Raw genomic sequence first — 20,676 nt, forward strand, 5'->3', positions numbered from 1 at the left:
AGGAGCAGAGAGATCAGAAAACAGACTCGCACTCGCTTTCTTCTCCTGAGCTCGACTACTTAGTTTTAATAGACTCCGGCACGGGTCACTGTCGTAATGAGCGCGCTGCCGAATAAAATAACAAGAATGTAACGTTCATATTTTCCGATGCAGCCATTCATCTCATTAACTGTCTTTCCAGCGCAGTCTAATTCAAGCAGAATACACAGACACAGATCGCCATGTTGCTTGGTAACAAAAACAGTGCCCTGCTAGATTCCTTCAAATAATCATTGCCATTGACCAGCCGTAAGGAGATGAGAATGATACGAATAAAAGGAGATAAAACAAGAGAGAGGGTAGAGAGGATGATATTAACATGAACATCATCATAACATATGAGACAATTAAATATAGCACTACATAAATGTAGCACTGCTGCATCGTATATGCATAGGGTCCAAAATGAACTACATTATATGTCTGCTAATTTGCATAAAGTTTATCAATTTCCAACAGTGATACTTTTAATCACCAATTCTTAGCTGTACCTCAGAGGTGCATATTGGTTACCAAATATATACATATTAGGACTTTTTTTCTAACAAAAAGAAGTCCAACTCTAAAGTTATGCATATGCTTTTGAGGTAAACTGAACTGTGTCAGAAAAAAACTTTGCATTTCAAAAATTGCATCAAACCAGCCTGCAGCCAGCATGCAAAACCGGAACTGAACAGCTGTTAAAGGCGTCTGGCTGTGTTCTGAATTCAGTCAGGCATCTCTCCATGGCCTCTGGTTTAAAATGATTAAACGCTGAATAAAATAAAACAAATTTCACTGACTGGATGACAAGCTCGGCTTGTCACAAACTTGCATCGTTGCATTCATGCACCTTGTTATGCAATATGGACGAGTTCTGCGAGGAGAACGGGCACTGGCTTTTGTGCCTTATTAAGCTGTGGTTTGATAACCAGCTGTGCGGTTTTTAAAACTGGTACAACGGATGGTAATTGTAAAGAGGCCTGACACTGGAGAACTGCTGGAGACTGCAGAGTGCACAATGAGCTTACGGTGTGACCTCATGCAACGGAATTGCAATTAAGTTCAATTAAAAGTCATGGGAGACTCGGTCTATCCCAGGGGGAAAGTTAATAGCTTTGCGGTTGCTCTCGGTTTTCAGCTCTGTTTGATTTTAAATGTGTTTCTCCAAACTATACAACTGCTGTCATACAATACAAATACAAGGCACTAAACTTTGGGGACGTCAATACTATTGTTTTCATAATGAGCTAACGAAATTTCATATCCCCTAGCTAAACCTATTATAATTTACACGGACCTTTATGCAGTTTTGGGTTTTACTTATAACATTATTTTATTTGTGTATTAAGCTTTAACCCTCACAGGGACTGACTGGTTCCCACAATGTAGCTGATGTGAGGCTTTCCTATGCCCACACACACACACTCTGCAGAGATTAACTTCATACCAGCTCAGTGTCTCAATCCCCATAAATACACCCAAAGCTCCTCATTACATTTATTCCATGGGATTTAGAGCAGTGTGATGAAAAAGAAGGAAAATGACACTAATAGAGGAAGTATGTGTTAAAGAGAGAGAGAGAGATATTGTCCCAATCTAAACTAAACCCCAAACCAAATTCAAAGGCCACCGGAGAGTAAAAATGAAACGCATATACTTTAACAGATATTATTTATGTCTGCGTATATAACATAATCATTATAAAATTATGTGGAAGAGGCATTGACGTGCTCCTGCTGTGGTACCGATGATTTAATGAGAAATAAACGTATTTTCACCTGAAGGCTATAGCAACATCTGGCCCAAATGTTTCATTAAATTGGTAATGATGGTAAGTGTGATGGCATAAATTGTGAGCACAGTCCAAGGGCAGAATCTCTAAAAGAGAAGAGTTCAACCAAAAATATTTACACCCAGTTGTTCCAAACCCTGAACACAAAAGACATGCAGATGGATATAGACATTTAGAGACATAAAAATAGACATAGAGATAGACATAGAGATAAACATAGAGATAGACACAGGGAGAGATAGACACAGAGATAGAGACAGACACAAAGATAGACAGAGATAGAGATAGACACAAAGATAGAGATGGTCACAGAAGATAAAGATAGTCACAGAGATAGTCACAGAGATAGACACAGAGATAGACACAGAGATAGACACAGAGATAGACACAAAGATAGAGATGGTCACAGAGATAGTCACAGAGATAGACACAGAGATAGACATAGACACAGAGATAGAGATAGACACAAAGATAGACAGAGATAGAGATAGACACAAATATAGAGATGGTCACAGAAGATAAAGATAGACACAGAGATAGTCACAGAGATAGTCACAGAGATAGTCACAGAGATAGACACAGAGATAGAGATGGTCACAGAAGATAAAGATAGACACAGAGATAGTCACAGAGATAGACACAGAGATAGACACAGAGATAGTCACAGATATAGACACAGAGATAGATACAGATATAGACACAGAGATAGATACAGAGATAGACATAGACACAGAGATAGAGATAGACACAGAGATAGTCACAGAGATAAACACAGAGATAGAGATAACACAAAGATAGACAGAGATAACGTTAAACACAGAAATAGAGATAGACACAGAGATAGAGATAGTCACAGAGATAGAGATAGTCACAGAGATAGAGATAGACACAACGATAGACAGATATATAGATAGACACAAAGATAGACAGATATAGAGATAGACACAGAGATAGACACAGCAATATGGATAGACACAGAGATAGACATAGAGATAGTCACAGAGTTAGAGATAGACACAGAGATAGACAGAGATAAACACAAAGATGAACAGAGATAGAGATAGACACTGAAATAGAGATAGACACAAAGATAGAGATAGTCACATAGATAGACACAGAGATAGAGATAGCCACAGAGATAGATATAGACACAGAGATAGACACAAAGATAGTCACAGAGATAGCCACGGAGATAGACACAGAGATAGAGATAGCCACAGAGATAGACACAGAGATAGATACAGACACAGAGATAGGCAAAGAGAGATAAACAGACAGACAGAGATAGACACAGAGAGATAGACACAAAGAGACAGACAGACAGACAGATAAACAGAGAGACAGACAGAGAGATACTGTAGATGGCAACTGAAATACCCGCAGTCAGCAGCACAATAAGTAAAGTTAAACGTTTTTCACTCATGACTAGAGCCACAGTGAACTACACGCCGCGATTTAACACTTGAAAAGAACAGGAAGAATGAATCAGTCCGCAAGAGACGAGTTAAGAGTCTTGAAACACTTGCGTCATTACTTGGCGGTCTTTAACACTAAATAGCGATTCTTTTCTCATTCAGGTCCATGCTGAAGTAATCATCCAACACAGTTGGGAGGTTCCTCTGTCCTGTTGATTTGCCAATAATTCAATGAACAGCCGAAGCTGAAGTGACAGGAGGTCTACAGTGTTTGGATACAGTCTTCCTGTCTCTGTGTTGTTTGTAAAAATTTGATCGACAAGCATGCTAAATGACTAAGCGGGCTAATGAGACGTGGGGAGTCAGTGACGCTGACAATGCTGACGTTCGCTTGAGCCAAGTGTGTTAGTCAGACTTACCTGCCTGTCTACCATCTCTCAGTCTGTCTGTCTATCATCTGTTTGTTTGTCTCTCTGTCTGTCTGTCAAACTATCAATCTGTCTGTTTGTCTACTGTTGGTCTATCTGTCTACCCGTCTGTATATCTATCTGTTCATTTGTCTACTTACCTGTCTATCTGTCTGTCCACCTACATATCTGTTTGTCTACCTAGCTGCCTGTCTGTCTGCCTTTCTACCAACATGTCTTTCTACCTTCTGTCATTCTGTCTACCATCCATCGGTCTGTCTACTGTCTGTCTATCTGTCTACCTGTCAGACAGACAGTCTCTCTCTCTCTCTCTCTCTCTCTCTCTCAATTCAATTCAATTCAATTCTCTCTCTCTCTGTCTGTCCGTCTGTCTTTCTACCTACCTGTTTGTCTTTCTGTCTGTCTATCTAGCTGTCTGTTTGTCTACTTACCTGTCTACCATCTGTCAGTCTGTCTGTCTGTCTACTATCTGTCAACCTATCAATGTCTGTCTGTCTACCATCTATATGTCTGCATATCTGTCTACCCAGCTCTCTCTCCATCTGTCTGTCTACCCTCCTGTCTGTCTATCTATCTGTTTGTTTGTCTACTTACCTGTCTATCTGTCTGTCTACCTTCTGTCATTCTGTCTGTCTACCTTCTGTTGGTCTGTCTACCTTCTGTCGATCTGTCTGTCAACATATCAATCTGTCTGTCTGCCTACCATCCATCTGTCTATCTACCCGTGTCTCTCTTTGTCTGTCTGTCTGTCTCTCTATCTGTTTGTCTTTCTGACTCTTCTGTCTGTCTGTTTATCTGTCCGTTGGCTACTTACCTGTCTATCTGTCTGTATACCTTCTGTCGTACTGTCTGTCTACCATCTGTCAGTCTGTCTGTCAAACTATCAATATGTCTGTCTGTCTTTCATCTATATTTCTGTCTTTCTGGCTGTCTACCCGTCTCTCTGTCTGTCTACTTACCTGTTTGTCTTTCTGTCTGTCTACCCATCTGTCTGTCTGTCTATCTATCTGTCCGTTTGTCTACTTATCTGTATGTCAACCTAGCTGCCTGTCTTTCTACCTACCTGTCTGTCTACCTTGCTGTCTGTCTTTCAACATACCAATCTGTCTGTCTGTCTCTCAACATATTAATCTGTCTGTGTGTCTGTCTGTCTACCATCTATCTCTGTGTCTGTCTGTCTGTCTGTATATCTATCTATCTATCTATCTGTCTGTCTGTCTGTCTGTCTGCCTGTCTGTCTGTCAGTCGAACCTTTTTTTAGATAGCAGCTAGGGCTGTCGCGGTGAAGGAATTTAAATAGCTATATATGAGTTTAACGTGAAAAGCGCGGTTGTTGCGGTTACTTGATTTTAACTACTTTAATAACTTACTACACAAGCTAACAATTAATACCTATTCCCAAAAAGTAAATCCAGGCACACAGAACCTGATTGGCTTTCCTGTAATGGCCCGTTCTTCTGGCTCCCAGCTCAACCCTACAAGTTAATGAAAAGTGAGTGCAGAAGTGCACGCTGGGATAGCTTTTTAAGAGCCGGGCCCTCGTGTACAGCTCCGGGGCCGGTTGGTAATTACAGAAGGGCCTTGAGCGTGCTCCCAGTCCTTCTCTCAATCTCCCTCCTCTTACTTTTTTTCAAGCAGAGCATCAATTCATCTCTCACCGTTCTTGGCGTTTCTCCGTCCGCCGGCTTATTTTGAAGTCGGGTCCAGTTCTGTGTCTTCCTTTGTCTCGAATCTCTCAGATACCCCCATTATTTCCAGCCGCATCTTCCCTGGCTCTTTCTCTCTTTCTATCTATCGCTAATTCTCTCTTTCATCACTATTTTTCTAGTCCTTTCATCCTCTTGACGGTTCGCTCGCGCCCGACCATCCCTCAGGTGCTCATTACTGAGTGCGGGCGACAACAACAGACTTTTCATTTGGGGTGTAAAGGATCTTCTGCCATAACACTTCTCAAAAAAGGGACTCTCTCACACACGCACACAAGTCAATTCTCATAGCAAGGCCCTATTACTCATGACCTTCTCATTCTCTACTGGGAACTTCTATCTCAAGACATTTTCAAGGCCAACATGCCATATCTTTCTTATACCCGAGGCTTTGATTCATTCCTAAAGCCTTTAATTTATCAGTTGGGTCACTCCTTCCTAATTTTCAATGTTAAAATGGCTGTTTGTTGGGTGATTGGCTATAAAACGAAGTCGTAAAAACGTGGAACGTAAATCATTTAACAACTCTCTCCTTTTCGTTCCTTCTCTGGGCACGATAAGTGAGCAGGTGAATTAAAATTACAAAAAGGTTGCCGAAGTTAATGCACTGATGCATTGATGCAAAAAATATTAAGTGCGTCTGACATGTTTTCAGGTAAATTAGCATTTTTTATAAGATTCTTAAAGGAAAACACCACCGTTTTTCAATATTTTACTATGTTCTTACCTCAACTTAGATGAATAAATAAATACCTATCTTGTTTTCAATGCGTGCACTTAATCTTTGTACAGCGCCTTGTGAATGTGTTAGCATTTAGCCTAGCCCCATTCATTCCTTAGGATCCAAACAGGGATGAATTTAGAAGCCATCAAACACTTCCATGTTTTCCCTATTTAAAGACTGTTACATGAGTAGTTACACGAGTTAAGTATGGTGGCACAAAATAAAACTTGTTTGGAGCCATAGGAATGAATGGTGCTAGGCTAAATGCTAACACATTTAAGAAGCGCTGTACAAAGAATGAAAGTGCACGCATTGAAAAAATATAGATATGTATTTATTCATCTAAGTTGAGGTAAGAACATAGTAAAATATTGAAAAACTGTGGTGTTTTCCTTTAATGGATTCTGCCAACAAAACGGTATTTCTGAATAGGATTAAGCAGATTTAAAGTGAAAGTACTTAACGTATGTATAATATGTGCCTAGAGCATTCGGTTAATATCATTATCTCTTTTTTGATGGAGGTGTCATTTAGCGGCCTTGTTTGCGAATAAAGGGGTGTAAGCAGAGCCAATTGTTTCCAACCAAGAATGCTCATTGCTTTATTGGCGGAAACACATGGGACAGAGCCAGATTGGGCACTAGCATCCTATTAGTAAAAAAAGACACATTTTGGCTTTTTTATGTGAAACAATTAATTATTTAGTCTTTTTATAAACCTGCTGTTGTGATGGGGACCACAAGGTAGGGTTTACTATCCTTATAAAAGACATGTGGTCCCCATAAACACAGCACACACACAGTATAGACTTTTTTACTATCATGTTTATATAGAGCCAATTAAAATTACTATATAATACAAGTTTAGTATGTAAAAACCTAATCTACACCCTACAAATGACAAAAAAATGGGTTTTAAGGATCTGTATATAGCGCCTTTACAATAGAGCAAACCCCAAATGTCCCCAAAAAGGTAAGTTTGCCAGGTTTAGTTCACTTCTGGGGACAAATTTGTTCAGAACGATTTTCTCTTTGCCTATTTCCGTCTTACTGAATCTTTTAGCTAATCTCCTTTTTTCCGGCTATTTCCTTCAACTCACCTCCATACTTTTGTTTAATCATCTCCCTTTCGCTTTTTCACTCATTTTCCTCCTCTCATTTCCTCTTCTATTTAACTTCTTTCATCACTTAACTCATTTACTGTCTTTTATTTCATTATTCTTCTCTCATTCACTTTGGGAATATTTCTCCAATAAATCCGGTATTGCGGCAAGATTGCCGCCTCTTGCTGGTGAAAACAAAATTTGTTATGTTGACGGACGTCGACTGACACGCCTATCAACTCGGCCGACAATCAATGTTGTCCTATTGAAAGGTAAATAATGACCAAAAGTTGGATTAACTTAAAAATGAGTTTAATTGGTAACGCCTTAATTCTTAGTTTAATTGAAAATTTAAGGTGAAAAAAATTACTTCAGTTAGTAACATCTAAAATGTTTAAACATTTTCAACTACAAATTTTCACTTTGACAAATAACTTTTTACAGTTTGTGTTTCACGGAGAAAGATTATGAGAGTACACTTTATTTTTGGGTACACTGTCCCTTTAAGAGATTATCCTACTGTTATTTATAAGCTGCTTTATAAGCTGTTTATGAATTTACATTTATTGTTGATGCTCACGATGGAATAAAGGAGAAACTGACCCCGCATCAATCTTTACTTTTGCAATTCCCCTTTGGCAGAAGTGACAGTTCAGATTGTTTAGGGCTCCGGTTAATTTGGTCTCTGTTTGCGGCCGTCGAAGGAACGGCTCTAATTTACAGCGACTGTTTACAAAGTCAAGTCGAATCCGAAAGGTCGAGAGGCATCTTTAGTTCTGACTCATCCGGTCATTAATCACTTTGGGTTGATTCGCTCCAACAAAGACGAATTATCCAGAACAGCAGGAAGGACAGACACAACATAGCCACAGATGTTCGAGACCTATTCGGCATCACATCTGCTATGGAATAAACCCAATTTTAATCAGTCTGCCAGTAATCTGGCTATATACGGCAGTTATGATATGATCATGTAGTGACCCCAGCCGACCCTTACAAAAATTAACCAGCAGTTTTTGTAGTAACCATGTTTTTTTGGTGAATTGATTTTCATTGACAAATGCATGGTCTTATGCAGTTATCATGGTTTATCCATGGTTTTTGAAGCGGAACCATGTTTATCTGGTAGGGTTGTGACAATTAATCGGGCAAATGCGCATTTTCTCAATGAATGAATTTGAATGAATTACGGTGAAATGCAGGCACATCCAAAAGCCAGGGGGCGCTCTCGCTTAGAAACACCATTTGTGCCACAGAAGAAGTAGTATACCAAACACTATTCCAGGAAATGTCTAAAGGAATATTTATATCGCTGTTCTTCAGATTGTTTCAGGTATTTTCATGATAATAAAGAATATTTTAAATGATTGTGTTTGACGAGTGTTGCTTTTTTAAATGCACGTTATAAACGAGTCAAACTTGTAGTGATTTTAGATTGATAAGGACTTCCTACTGATCACAGAGCCGTAATACATGCACAAGCTGTGCATGAAACACTGAATCGGAGCCTTACGATTCAGAATCGATTTCAGACAGGTCTTTTTAATGGGAGCGCGATGCATCGATGCACATCCCTATTATCTGGTGGTATCCATGGTTTAACTTTTGCAGCCCCCTTACAAAAATTAACCATGGTTTTACTACAAAGTCCTTCCAGAAAAAACGCAGATGTTTTTTTGCGATTGTTGCAGGCAAAAATCCTTGATCTTGCGGCACGTTTTCTGAAAAAAAAAGCGAGGGAATATGCGGGATATTTATGCAATTCTATGCAATGAAATTGCGGGAACTTACAAAAACTGCGGGAACTTGTAAAAAACTGCGGGAACTTGCAAAAACTGTTTGCAACTTTTCAATGATGTTCACGTCACATAATCACGTCACTTCATAACGTTCCCATGGCAACAGGGGACATGGCTTCGCTTGTGTGAAGTAAATGCAACATTTTTTTAAGTTTCTGATAAGATATATGTGATTTTTGCATATTTTGCGCACAAAAATCTGCAATTTATGCTGCGAAAGTGCGACGTATTTGAAAAAAACGCGGCCCCTGCATAAATATGCAGACTTTGGCTGATTAAGCGTTGAATAATGCGATTGCAAAATTGCGTTTTTTCCAACCTGATCTCACAAAATACGTGAAATAGTCACGCATTATTTTGCTCAGTTTTGCGTGACATTGTCACGTATTTCCACATATTACGTGCCCCTGACACGACTTCTTTTCCGTGACAGTTTCACGTATTGGTTACTCAACTGTTTTTCCTATTTTCTTACAATTGTCGCTTCGGTTTGGGGTTAGAACAACCTTCTGTTACATAAAATGACATCCTTACCCAAACCCAACTCTAACCCCAACGTCAGGCGACGATGGTTTAAAAAGCATACGATTTTTTTTTTAATAAACCAATACATTAAGTGACATCCTAACGCAAACAGCAAATCTAACCCCAAACCGAAGCGAAAATTGTTTAAAAATAGGAAAAACAGTTGAGTAACCAATACGTGAAACTGTCACGGAAAAGCAAGTCGTGTCAGGGGCACGTAATATGGTGGAAATACGTGACAATGTCACACAAAACTGAGCAAAATAATGCGTGACTATTTCACGGATTTTTGTGAGATCATGTTGGTTTTTTCTGAAGGGACTGTACAGTTTTAACTCTGTAGTCTACAGTTAAAACCAAAAACCATGGTTACCACAAAAAATTACCATGGTTTTGACAACTATGAACATGGTTTTTAAAAACCATAGTTATACCATGGTATCTGTAGTAAAACCATGGTTTTGCTAATACAGTAGTAATCAAGCAGTTATCAGTGATTTTGCTGCTGTAGCATGACTGCAGGAGGCGCAATGATATTACGCAGCGCCTGAAAATAGTCCCCTTGGTAACTTTCAATAGCAGGGGACTATTTTCGGGCACTGCGTAATATCATTGCACCTCCTGCAGCCATGTTACGGCAGCAAAGTCTTTGATTATTACGCCAGAATGAGAGTATAGTTTCTAGCCATATTGGCCTAGACATATCACAACTTTTAATTTTCCGTCGGTCTTAGTACACGATGTAACTACAGAAGAGTCAAGTTTTAAATAGGAAAAATATCAAAACTCTTTGGTTATTTTTTAGCGCAATGCTAATGGTCTAATCAGATTCAATGGATTATGCTAAGCTATGCTAAAAGTGTTAGCGCCAGACCCGGAGATCAGCTGAATGGATTCCAAAACGGTTAAAATCAAATGTTTAACTTTAGGGAAGCTGAAAAATGAGTCTATTTTCAAAAAGTGGAGTGTCCCTTTAAGCCAAAATAATGTTAAAATAAGTCTGGCTGAAGTATTATGAACGCCTTTGTCAAATAACACAATCTCAAACCAAGTGGCAAACTTTTCAAGCAAAACATTTCACAGAAAGGTCAGATTTCACATTTTTTGGCTGTCAAACTTTGTGGAACATGTTGACAGTCGGTGTGATGAACTACACCTGTTATACTCTGCAAGGGAACCTGTATGAACCGCAGGGAAACTGACTTCATACATTTTGTGGTAACCATGGCTTTCCTACGGTAACCATGTTTATTTTTAACTGTAGCAAAATCATGCAAATTTTCTTAAGGGGACCCTCTCTGTGAAATCCAGGCTAAAGTCTAATAACCTACAAATGGGATTAGGAGCATCAAAGTTTGATTTCACACTGATTTCAATCTTGAACATGACCTTACTCGGTCAATTTATGCAAAACAAAAAATACAAAAGAAAAGTAAATCACAAAAAAATTACTTCAGATAAGTTTTCACACCATAGACTGTGTCACATATATTGTATGTACAGTATGTTTTATACAAATCAAAAATCAAGGTAAAGTTTTAGACTTTTTAGATAGGAGCCAACTGTATCTTGAGAAATGGTAAGGCATGTGTTTAACAGACAAGGTGCTGATACACGAGGCCTCTGAGACGGTAGTGATTTAGGAAAAGCTATCAATCGAATTAGAAAAATCCATCATGGGGCTCCCAGCACATAGACAAATATTTACACGCTACTCACTCATATGACAGACAGGAATACATCAAGACTAAACTTTCTGTCTCGCACAACAACGTTAGCCATTAACATATTCATTCCCGCGGCTCAGCGGAGGAAAGGAGTGTATAATATGCAGAATCACGAAGCGGCAGGCGAAATCCTGCAGGATTCAATAACAAGAAGCTAATAAGATTAGCACAAAGTTAATGCAGATGAGCCGCTGGGGTGGAGAAACCGGAGAAGATTCCCACCGTCCCTGGATACCAATACTTAGGGCAGCTCTGGGTAAGGGATGCCAAATTATAGCGTTTTTGCAGCTGCTTTTTCTTGTCGCCCTAGCAATAAGCAACAATGTGCGAATACAAGCTGCAGTGTTGCACGACAAGGCAAGGCTCATTCGTCCCCAACGGATTAACTATAAAAGCAATGCATTATGGGAAATGTGACCATTTGGTTAAATAGGCAAGGCTGATTGGAGCAATGTTAGATTGACTGGATGGGTATAAGAGGCTTTTCTCTGTGTCTGGCTGAACTGCTAATGAATTTGGATGAGGAAACAAGGAAATGAGGAATTGGCACCTGGCAACCAATGTTGGCTAACCAGCGACCAGAGACTGAATAGCTTAGCCGTCTTCCTTTGGGCCCTGGGTGGAGCTTTGCCCGGTAACACCCTCTCATTGGTCCCCAAACAATCGTTTCCGCCAATGATTGGGCAGTCAATGGAAACCTTCCGCGGGGATTGGCAAGATTCCTTTTCAATCTGCCTTGGCTCGGGTTCTGATGCAACAAACGGAAAAACAAAAGGCCCAACAGGCTGACTAACCCACTGCTCTCATTATCTCAAATGAGTTTCGGTTCTAAGAAATGGGCAGAGACGTCTTCATCCTGATAATCAGATCTTTATGGCTCTGTGTGGCCTATCTTACAAGTGTTTTTTGCTAGTTGCAGCTTGACGCAGCTATCATTTTTAGGTCCGGGTTCGGCACCATGTTGTTTAAATAGCAAATGCGCTTGCGCCCATCTGTTTGCCCATGAGTAAGGTGGTCTGAAAACAAAGAGGTGTGTTTAGATGCATTGTTGGTGCGTTGCTATGTTGAGGACACTAAAAATTATTGTGACTAAAGACCAACTAAAACCTAGTCTTAAGTCAATGGCGCAGTATTTTTATTTTATTATTTTAATGTTACAGTAGCTTCCGGTCACGGTTTGTTTAATGGTCTGCCTAGTAAATTTTCATTTTTGGATGAAGTATTTCTTTAAAGGTGACATAGAATGATTGAACGAGGTATTTATCCTTGTTCTGTGATGTGACATGTCGACAAAATTTTTTTTGGTTTGGGTCTGTAATGCCTTAGAAGCTTCCTAAAAACCTCTCTCAGATAGCTCTATTAGGGTGGGGGATTTTAAACAAGTGGTTTTGCACCTATTTGGCTCCCCCTACTGGCTTAACTTGCAATCTCACTACTGATTGGCTGACTTTGCTGCCACTCAAAAAATGTAGCCAATTATTTTAAAGTGGAGGGGCAGTGAGATGCCTGTGATGTCATAAGCATCAGTTTTTCAGATTGGGCCGTTTTCTGGCTGACATTTCTAAAAGAGGAATTTCTATGAGACTGTTTAGATGTTTAACATGTCTAGCACTTTTTGTATGTTCGTGGATGCGGGTAGACTACCATTATTCAACAAAGACAAAGTAAAAATGGTTTTTCATTCTCTGTCCCCTTTAAAACCAAGATGTCCAGTTCATGAATATGCAAATGAGAGGCCAATGAGGTACGGGATTTGGGTGTCAAAGCAAAAACTTATCTTGGCTACCTCAGCACAGCCTCTCCCAAAGCTGTGAGATTTACTCTGACCGCAAGCTTCTTATCTATGTTGGAGCTGTTGAAGAAAAGGCTTGCGTGTATCACCGGTTCCCATCAAAAACAAGCGGAGAGCCACACACACGCATGGACGCAAACTATACTAGAAGTTACACACACAACAAGAGCAAAACACACACTCATTGCACACAAGGAAACGTCACCAGTGTCATACGGACCGCTGACAACTGGTTTTGACATGAGCACTGGTGTACTGTACACGATGAAATTGACAATGACACGCCCAGACAAATATTATGCAAAAATATCAGATTCAGGAACATGTCATTCCCTAGAGTCACACATATCGAGATGCACATATTGAGCACCTGTCGACAAACTCATATGGAAACAACGTCAAGCTGCATATCTACTGAACATTTCCGCACAGCAATGACTGTCTACACTTTAAAGCTGTGGTGTAATATAATTTCAGCAATATTCCTAATGAAAGTCCATAGTTAATGTAAAAAAAGGGCGTGGCACGACGCAATCAATCCCAAAACAGCAGTTTGTGAGGCCTCTCGCACATCTTATTGGACAATAAAAGTGAGTGCATTAGGGGTCATCGATATTTTCAGCCTGTTTTCCAGACCTAAGATACTTTTACTTTTAGCCGTTACATACATTTAAAATTCAATGTCAACTTTTAGCAGTACGCTATCATATCGATGACCTCAAAAAGCTAAAGCCCGGTGCACACCAAAAGATAATGAATTTGGGCCAATTTTCACCTTTACGACAATCCTATGTAAAGTCCCTATCGTCTTCGTGGTTGAACAGATAATCTTTTCAGATTTTTTCTGCGGTCTGCGGTGTGTTGAGAGCATCTGAATCAGCTCGGAGGCACGTGGTAATAGAAATCTTGTTGTGAGGGGATAACCCCGAGATTAAACACACACACGCACGCTACAGATCGTCTCATGGAACGAAATTATACCCAATCACAAACAAATTACTGTAAAGAAGCTCTAAGCGAATTCACGTGTTTTAGGCCATAAAACATTTTTTGTTTCATACAGTAAACATATCCTCACTATCTGCTAGCTGCCTGTCCTCTGAACACACTATAAAAAAATGCGGTCTCTGCAGACAGCACAGGCTTCGCAAACTGCAACAAAAACAAAGTGGTCAAACCTAACCGAACGTCAACAGGAAGGGACGTCACACAGATTCGCTTAGAGCACCATTAATGAAAGACGTAACCATAACAACTACAGTCATGGCGCAGCAGGCACAGTCCAAAGGACATCAGAGATGTAAAAAAGCAGTGCATTGTATTACCCTTATGAAAATTAAATGTTTACTACAGTTAAAAGGAAAAAAAACATAATTAAACTATGGTTAGTGTAGTAGCATGGTCCCCTATCGAGGGAACTTCAGGCTGCGTCAGAGAGTTAACGCTATGGGGAACGCCTACAGCGTGATGGCGTCCCCCATAGCGTAAAGTTATCTGACGCAGTGTCTCGTTCCCTTCCTAGGGAACAAAGGTTACATACTTAACCCAAGACGTTTTGCTGATAGTAATCAATACACCAAAAAAACAATGTTACTACACTTTTACCGTAATATAACCATAGTAAATTTTTGTAAGGGTAATGCCATTTGCGAATGCCCGTTTTTCGCCATTTTTGTTTACTGTGAAGCCCCGTTTGGCCGCGAGAGACATTGAGAGATCATTGCGAGATTTCCTGTGTTCTCAGTGTAGACGTGAGTTGTTTGTAAGGTTAATCTGATGGTGTATGGTGCGTATCATGACCACATAGCGGCACTCCCAGGGTTCCCACACCTTAGTTAACTTCAAATTCAAGGACCTTTCAAGGACTTTCCAGGTCCATACCCTCAAATTCAAGGACTAAATGTGGGGACACATTTAAAGTGAGAGCAAGGTTACATCGTGTTACCTTTTAAGATACATTGTTACAGTTCTCTTTTGAGGGAACTCGTGCTGCGTCACTGCAGTTACCCTTTGGGGACGCGTCCAGGGGTAAGTGCGTCTGAATGTGTATAGCAAATTCAACCAACGGTGAGGCTTAACGACAAAGACAGGGTGACGTGGGAACCAGGAAGTATGTCGCTATCTGAAATATTGCCAAAGACGGCGTTACAGGGACGCAGGAAGTATGGAAAAGGAGACGCAGCGTCTCGTTCCCTTCTCAGGGAACAACAGTTACATACGTAACCCAAGACGTTTTCATGTGTCAAACACAACTATGCTAAAAAGCATTTTGATATGAATCAACATTTGCATACAGAAGATATAAGCATTTAAATCGAACAGTTTAGCACGTGTGCTTAAAAATATTTATGATATTATCCTACACTACACAGGGAATAATATGGTTTTTTTTCCAGAAATCTTTCAGCACTTTCAATGATCTGTATCTATCTATGTAAGTTTTCAAAAACTTTACAGCCTTGAATTTTTTCCCCCAGATTAACAAACTTTCAATGATTTCAAGGACATGTGGGAACCCTTCACTCCACACACTATGGGGCGGTTTCCAGTACAGGGATTAGACTAGTCCTAGACTAAAATAAATGTAAGAGCTGTCCAAACTGAAAACATCTTGCACTGACATATCTCAAAATACATCAGTGCCCTTTGTTTTGCCTCAAAATGCACATCAGTAATGTTTTTAGTAAGGCATGTTTGTATATAACTCAAACTAGTTATATTTAATAAAAAAAACTTAGGTCTAGTCCTGACCTAGGCTAATCCCTGTCCGAGGAAGCACGCCTATAAATGCGTTTAATCGCAGATATTTTTCATCATGGTTGTAGTCTCTCACATTTTAAAAAATCTTATAAGATACAAAACATCTTTTGGTGTGACCCTATCTTAACATACATTGACTGAAAAACATGAAACACTTTCAAAAGTCAATCTGCAATTTTGAACAAGACAAAAACGTGTTCACTGTAACACTTCAGAACAATATGCCTAGCAGACTAACCTGTCTGGAAAACAACACACACTTACTATCCAATACACACTTGCTCACAGTTTAAATCCCCATTGGCTGGCAGGCTTTCTCGGTTGGACCTAAGAGTTGGCACTGAAATCACAGAGGAAGAACAGCAGGGGTCCGTCTGACAAATTCTGAGTAAGTGTGTGTAGATTTATGTCGAGTATCAGACAAAACGTTGTCATCTAACTGTCTAACAAATAGATAGTACGAAACAGTGAAAGAAAAACAGGATAAGCTGTCCTAGCCAAACAAATTGATCCTATAGTTGGGACGATTTTATCCTTGCTAAAAATGATTTTTGCTGACACAATACTGTACATGCTTTTCCTGGTAGGCCAGTTCTTATTTATAAATAGCTACACTTTTTAACAAAAGCAGCGTAACCAAATGACTCACGTTCGTAAACCATTCTTGCAAACGCTGACGCGGACCGAGCAGCGTACTATATTACTCTGACAGAGTTTCCCGCAACGCTACTAAATCTACAGAGCCGTGGCAAAACACAAATGATGAAGCAGAGTTGCAATGTTGGTTGCACGAAGCACATCACGTGCGATTAACGAATGGATTCCTTCAGAAATGGTTTGCATTGCATTAGCGGCACAAAAGGTCATGGGTTCGAACCCAGGGAACACACATACTGATAAATGTGCACCTTGTAATGCACTGTTAAAGCATCTGTCAAATGTGTAAATATAAATGCAAATCAAGAACTGCTACAATATGCATATACAGTATTTAGTTGTACACTTATTTTTAACCCATAATGGGTAAATACTGGACAGAACACATGCTGGGTTAAAAATTACCCGGGTTGTTGTTATGCAACCATGGGTTATAATAACCCAGCAGTTGGGTTAAAACCACCAAGCATTGGGTCAAGTGTTGTGTTCTGTCCAATATTTACCCATTATGGGTTAAAAATAACTCAGAGTGTAGTAAAAGGGAACTAGGGGTTGGCAGTGTGTGCACACAACCATACTACAATGAAGAAAATCTATTAATCCCGAATGGTTTAATACCTATAAAACTAAAGCAGTCTCATTAGACGTGCTGTTTTGACTCTCTTTGCAATGTGATGTCACACTACTAAAGCCCCGCCCACTTAACCCTTGTGCACTGTTTCAATTCACCAAAAATGGCCACTAAATTAAACGGCTGTAAAAATGTGCATAAATCTGTTAATCAACCTCAATACTGATCAAAACTACCAAATGTTTCCAAAAATTACAATATTTTAACTCTTTAATTGCCAAACTTATGCCACTGATTTGAGAAAAAAAATCACTGATTTTCAATATAAAAAGTGATTGTGGACTTGATTTTTTTCACCTTTTCACAGTCTTGGGCATGCCAAAGATTAGTAAAAACATTGGCGTTGATGCATTTTTTTTGTTTTTGTGCAGCATCAGATTTTATTTTTTTCTCCCTCATTTATGGTTTGTGGCCATTTTTGCCCCATTGACTTCCATTATACCCAATTGTTTTGATTGTAGAGCCATGACACCTTATTATCAAAGCATTCTTGATTCTTTTTGGCTTTTACTTTTGCAAAGAGGTAAAATTTGTCGGTTTTACTGTTGAACACCATGTGGCACCATTAATATATAAACAAACATAAACATTTGGTTTTGGTAGTTTTGATCAGTACTGAGATTGATTAAAGCAACACTATGTAGTTTTCATGTAAAAATGACTTACAGCTCCCCCATGTGTTTGAAAAGCGCAACAGAGCCTGGTGTCAGACACTCTTCTGCAGGCAGGGGGAGGGGCGGGGCTGTGTTTCCTACCCTCCACCGCCACTTTCAGAGTGTGCTTGTAGCAGCTAGGAGGCTGCTCAGGTTGCAGCAACAGTACAATTTGTCCAGTTAAAAGTTGTTCTATCACTGAAATTATTTTAGGGACATTATTTAAAGGTAAAAAAACTACATAGTGTTGCTTTAACAGATATATGCAAAAAAAAAAAAATAATAATAATCGGATACATTTTTACAGCCGTTTAATTTAGTGGCCATTTTTGTCCGCTAACAACACGTAAGGTAGTAAATTTGCCCATGGTATATTGTTAAGGTTTTGAAAAATTTCAAAGAATTTTCTTACAATTTGTGTAAATATACGATTTGTCACCAAAAATCATGCCATTTGCTGAAACAGAGAAATTTGTGGCCAAATTAAGATAAGAAAAAAAAAAAAATGGCCCCAACAACACATAAGGGTTAGGTACATTCACATTATAAGCAACTTTGTCGCTGTGTGTCGCTCGTCTCTTTCAAAAGAGGCATTTCTATATCTGGTTGTCATAAACAAATGAGTAACGTCCACTCCAGTAACTGAGGAGAGGCGGATGACGTGAACTCCACTGCTTCGTTCTCATTGGTAGTCGCTCCCGAAAGTCACTCGTAATTTGCATAAAGTTAAACATTTCTCAACTTTGTCGCGCGACTGGACACCCCAACGGTCACTGGCGCCCGTGTCGCTGGACGCCACTGAGCTTCCATTGAAATCAATGAGATTGCGTCGCTCTGCTTCTGCTAGTCGCTGCTAATGTGGAGTATAGTGTGCTAAAACTTCACAGGTATATTCTGGACACACCTGAGACTTATATTACATATATTGTAAAAATGAAATAATATGTGCCCTTTAACTAAGCACAAAGCCCTTTCATTGTCATCCCTATTCATTAAATGGGGACAATCTGTAATGCATTTTAGTGGCAATAAAAGCTCTTACCTGTTTAAGGCTTTCCTTCACTCTTTCGAGGTGAAATTCGAAGTCCTGTATACATTGATAGTTTGGTCTCTTCTAGTTGCTTTCGTGGATCTCAGCTTTGAAGTAACAGAGGTCCACCCACCTAAAACATCATGACCGACCAGTGGTCGGTCCTCTCTGCAAAACACATTTGAACCTCCAGAGAAATCCCTGTTAGGAAGAAAACAGAAACAGAAATGAAAAACAAACAACTTCTATTTCTATTGCAAAATTATTATTGTATGCAATATCGCAAGCAATCCTATTTTATTGTCGAGCACACTGTTTTCCACAGCATGAATATTTGTAAACAACAAAAGTCTTTGGTAAAATATGAAAATAATGTTTTTGACAAAGCAAATCTGGGTAGGGATGTCACGATTATGAACTTTGGCTGACGGTTAATTGTCTAATAAATTGTGTTGATTATGACGATTAATTGCCTGTTTTATTGCTCCGACATTTAATTCTCAAAAAAAATTGTTTGTTTATGAAATAATTTTCACACAAATCTTTTGCGAGGTTTACCTGGCAGTAAATATTTATACACATAACACACCTTTAAAAGTAATCTGATACTTTCTGGTTTATACAGGTGCTGCAGCTCCCCCTTGTGTTTTTTAGAGAGATGTGCAATCATTGCGGTGATCTGAGACAATTATTTAATCATTGTCACAGCTCTAGATCTGGGGCACCTTTCACTTCCATTGTAGTATAAAGAATAGTAGGGCTATAACGATTAATTGCGTGTCCCTTTAAAAATGCCGGCCTGAAATTGATTCTGAATCGCAAGTCTGCGAATCTGTATTTCATGCACAGCTTTTTTTCAGTAAGAAGTCTTTATCAATCTAAAATCATTATGAGTCAGAGCCGTTTATAACGTGTATTTAAAAAGCAACACTCGTTAAACAAAATCATTCAAAATATTCTTTACTATCATGAATAATAAATACCTGAAACAATTTGAAGAACAGCAATATAAATATTTCTATAGACATTTCCTGGTGAAGGGCTGGGATTTCACTGTATTTCATTAATATTCATTCATTAAGAAAACGTGCATTTGCACGATTAATCGTAACAGCCCTAAAGAATAGTATGGAAGTGAATGGTGCCCCAGATCTGTTTGGTTACAATCCTTGCTCAAAAATCAGCAGAAAAAAAATGTATACAGGTTTGTAACAACATGAGGGCGAGTAAATGATGACAGAATTTAAATTTTTGGGTGAACTATCCCTTTAAGGGATGCTTTGCTTTGAAATTGTGTTTGCTTTGTGCGTTCTAACCATAGAATGACCAGAGAAGAAAAGCAAATAGTTTTCAAAATGGTTTTAAAAACCCTAGATTTATCCAGAGTACAAAAGCACACAATAACGCCCGACAGTAAACATCAAAGGTTTGAGGGGAGAGAGAGATTTCAACGGTAGATGAGTGTAAGCTTTCATCTGCAGACGGGCAAGAATAAAGATCCATAAAGGAGAAAAAGACAGCATAGGTGGACCAAATTATCTGTGGCTGTTTACATCAACAAATAAAAAATACTATTAAGTGCTTCTAATGGGCGACACACACCCTGGCCAAAATGCAAAATGGACAAGACTGGTGTGCTTAACATATTAAAGGTCACCACAGGTCCGTACCATTTTAAATGACAAGGGGGAATTAACTTTCTATTCAAAAGTACTCTGCAACGTTATCATGCACACAGTCTGCCCCAATTCCATTGTTCAGCGTATCTTATATGGATTAAAGTAAAAATCGATGTACTGTAGATGAAGAGGAAACTATTATTAGCATACAAGAGACAAAATAACGGGAGGTAGAAATTGGAGGAGATGTGTGATGTCATTTGAAATAGGCAGATATGAAAATAAATCAGAAGTC

At 39.2% G+C, this 20,676-nt stretch overlaps 1 protein-coding gene across 1 annotated transcript in view; it reads right to left on the reverse strand.

The window, feature by feature from the left end:
• elfn2a (extracellular leucine-rich repeat and fibronectin type III domain containing 2a) overlaps positions 1-20,676 on the reverse strand; it is a 127,441-nt gene that overhangs the window by 56,434 nt on the left and 50,331 nt on the right. Inside the window, exon 2 of the mRNA XM_065244659.1 lies at positions 18,775-18,963. The gene's annotated coding sequence lies outside the window, so the exon portion shown is untranslated. The remainder of the gene's footprint in view (positions 1-18,774; positions 18,964-20,676) is intronic.

This window comes from Paramisgurnus dabryanus, chromosome 24 (assembly GCF_030506205.2).
Source record: "Paramisgurnus dabryanus chromosome 24, PD_genome_1.1, whole genome shotgun sequence".
NCBI classification, from domain to species: Eukaryota; Metazoa; Chordata; class Actinopteri; order Cypriniformes; family Cobitidae; genus Paramisgurnus; species Paramisgurnus dabryanus.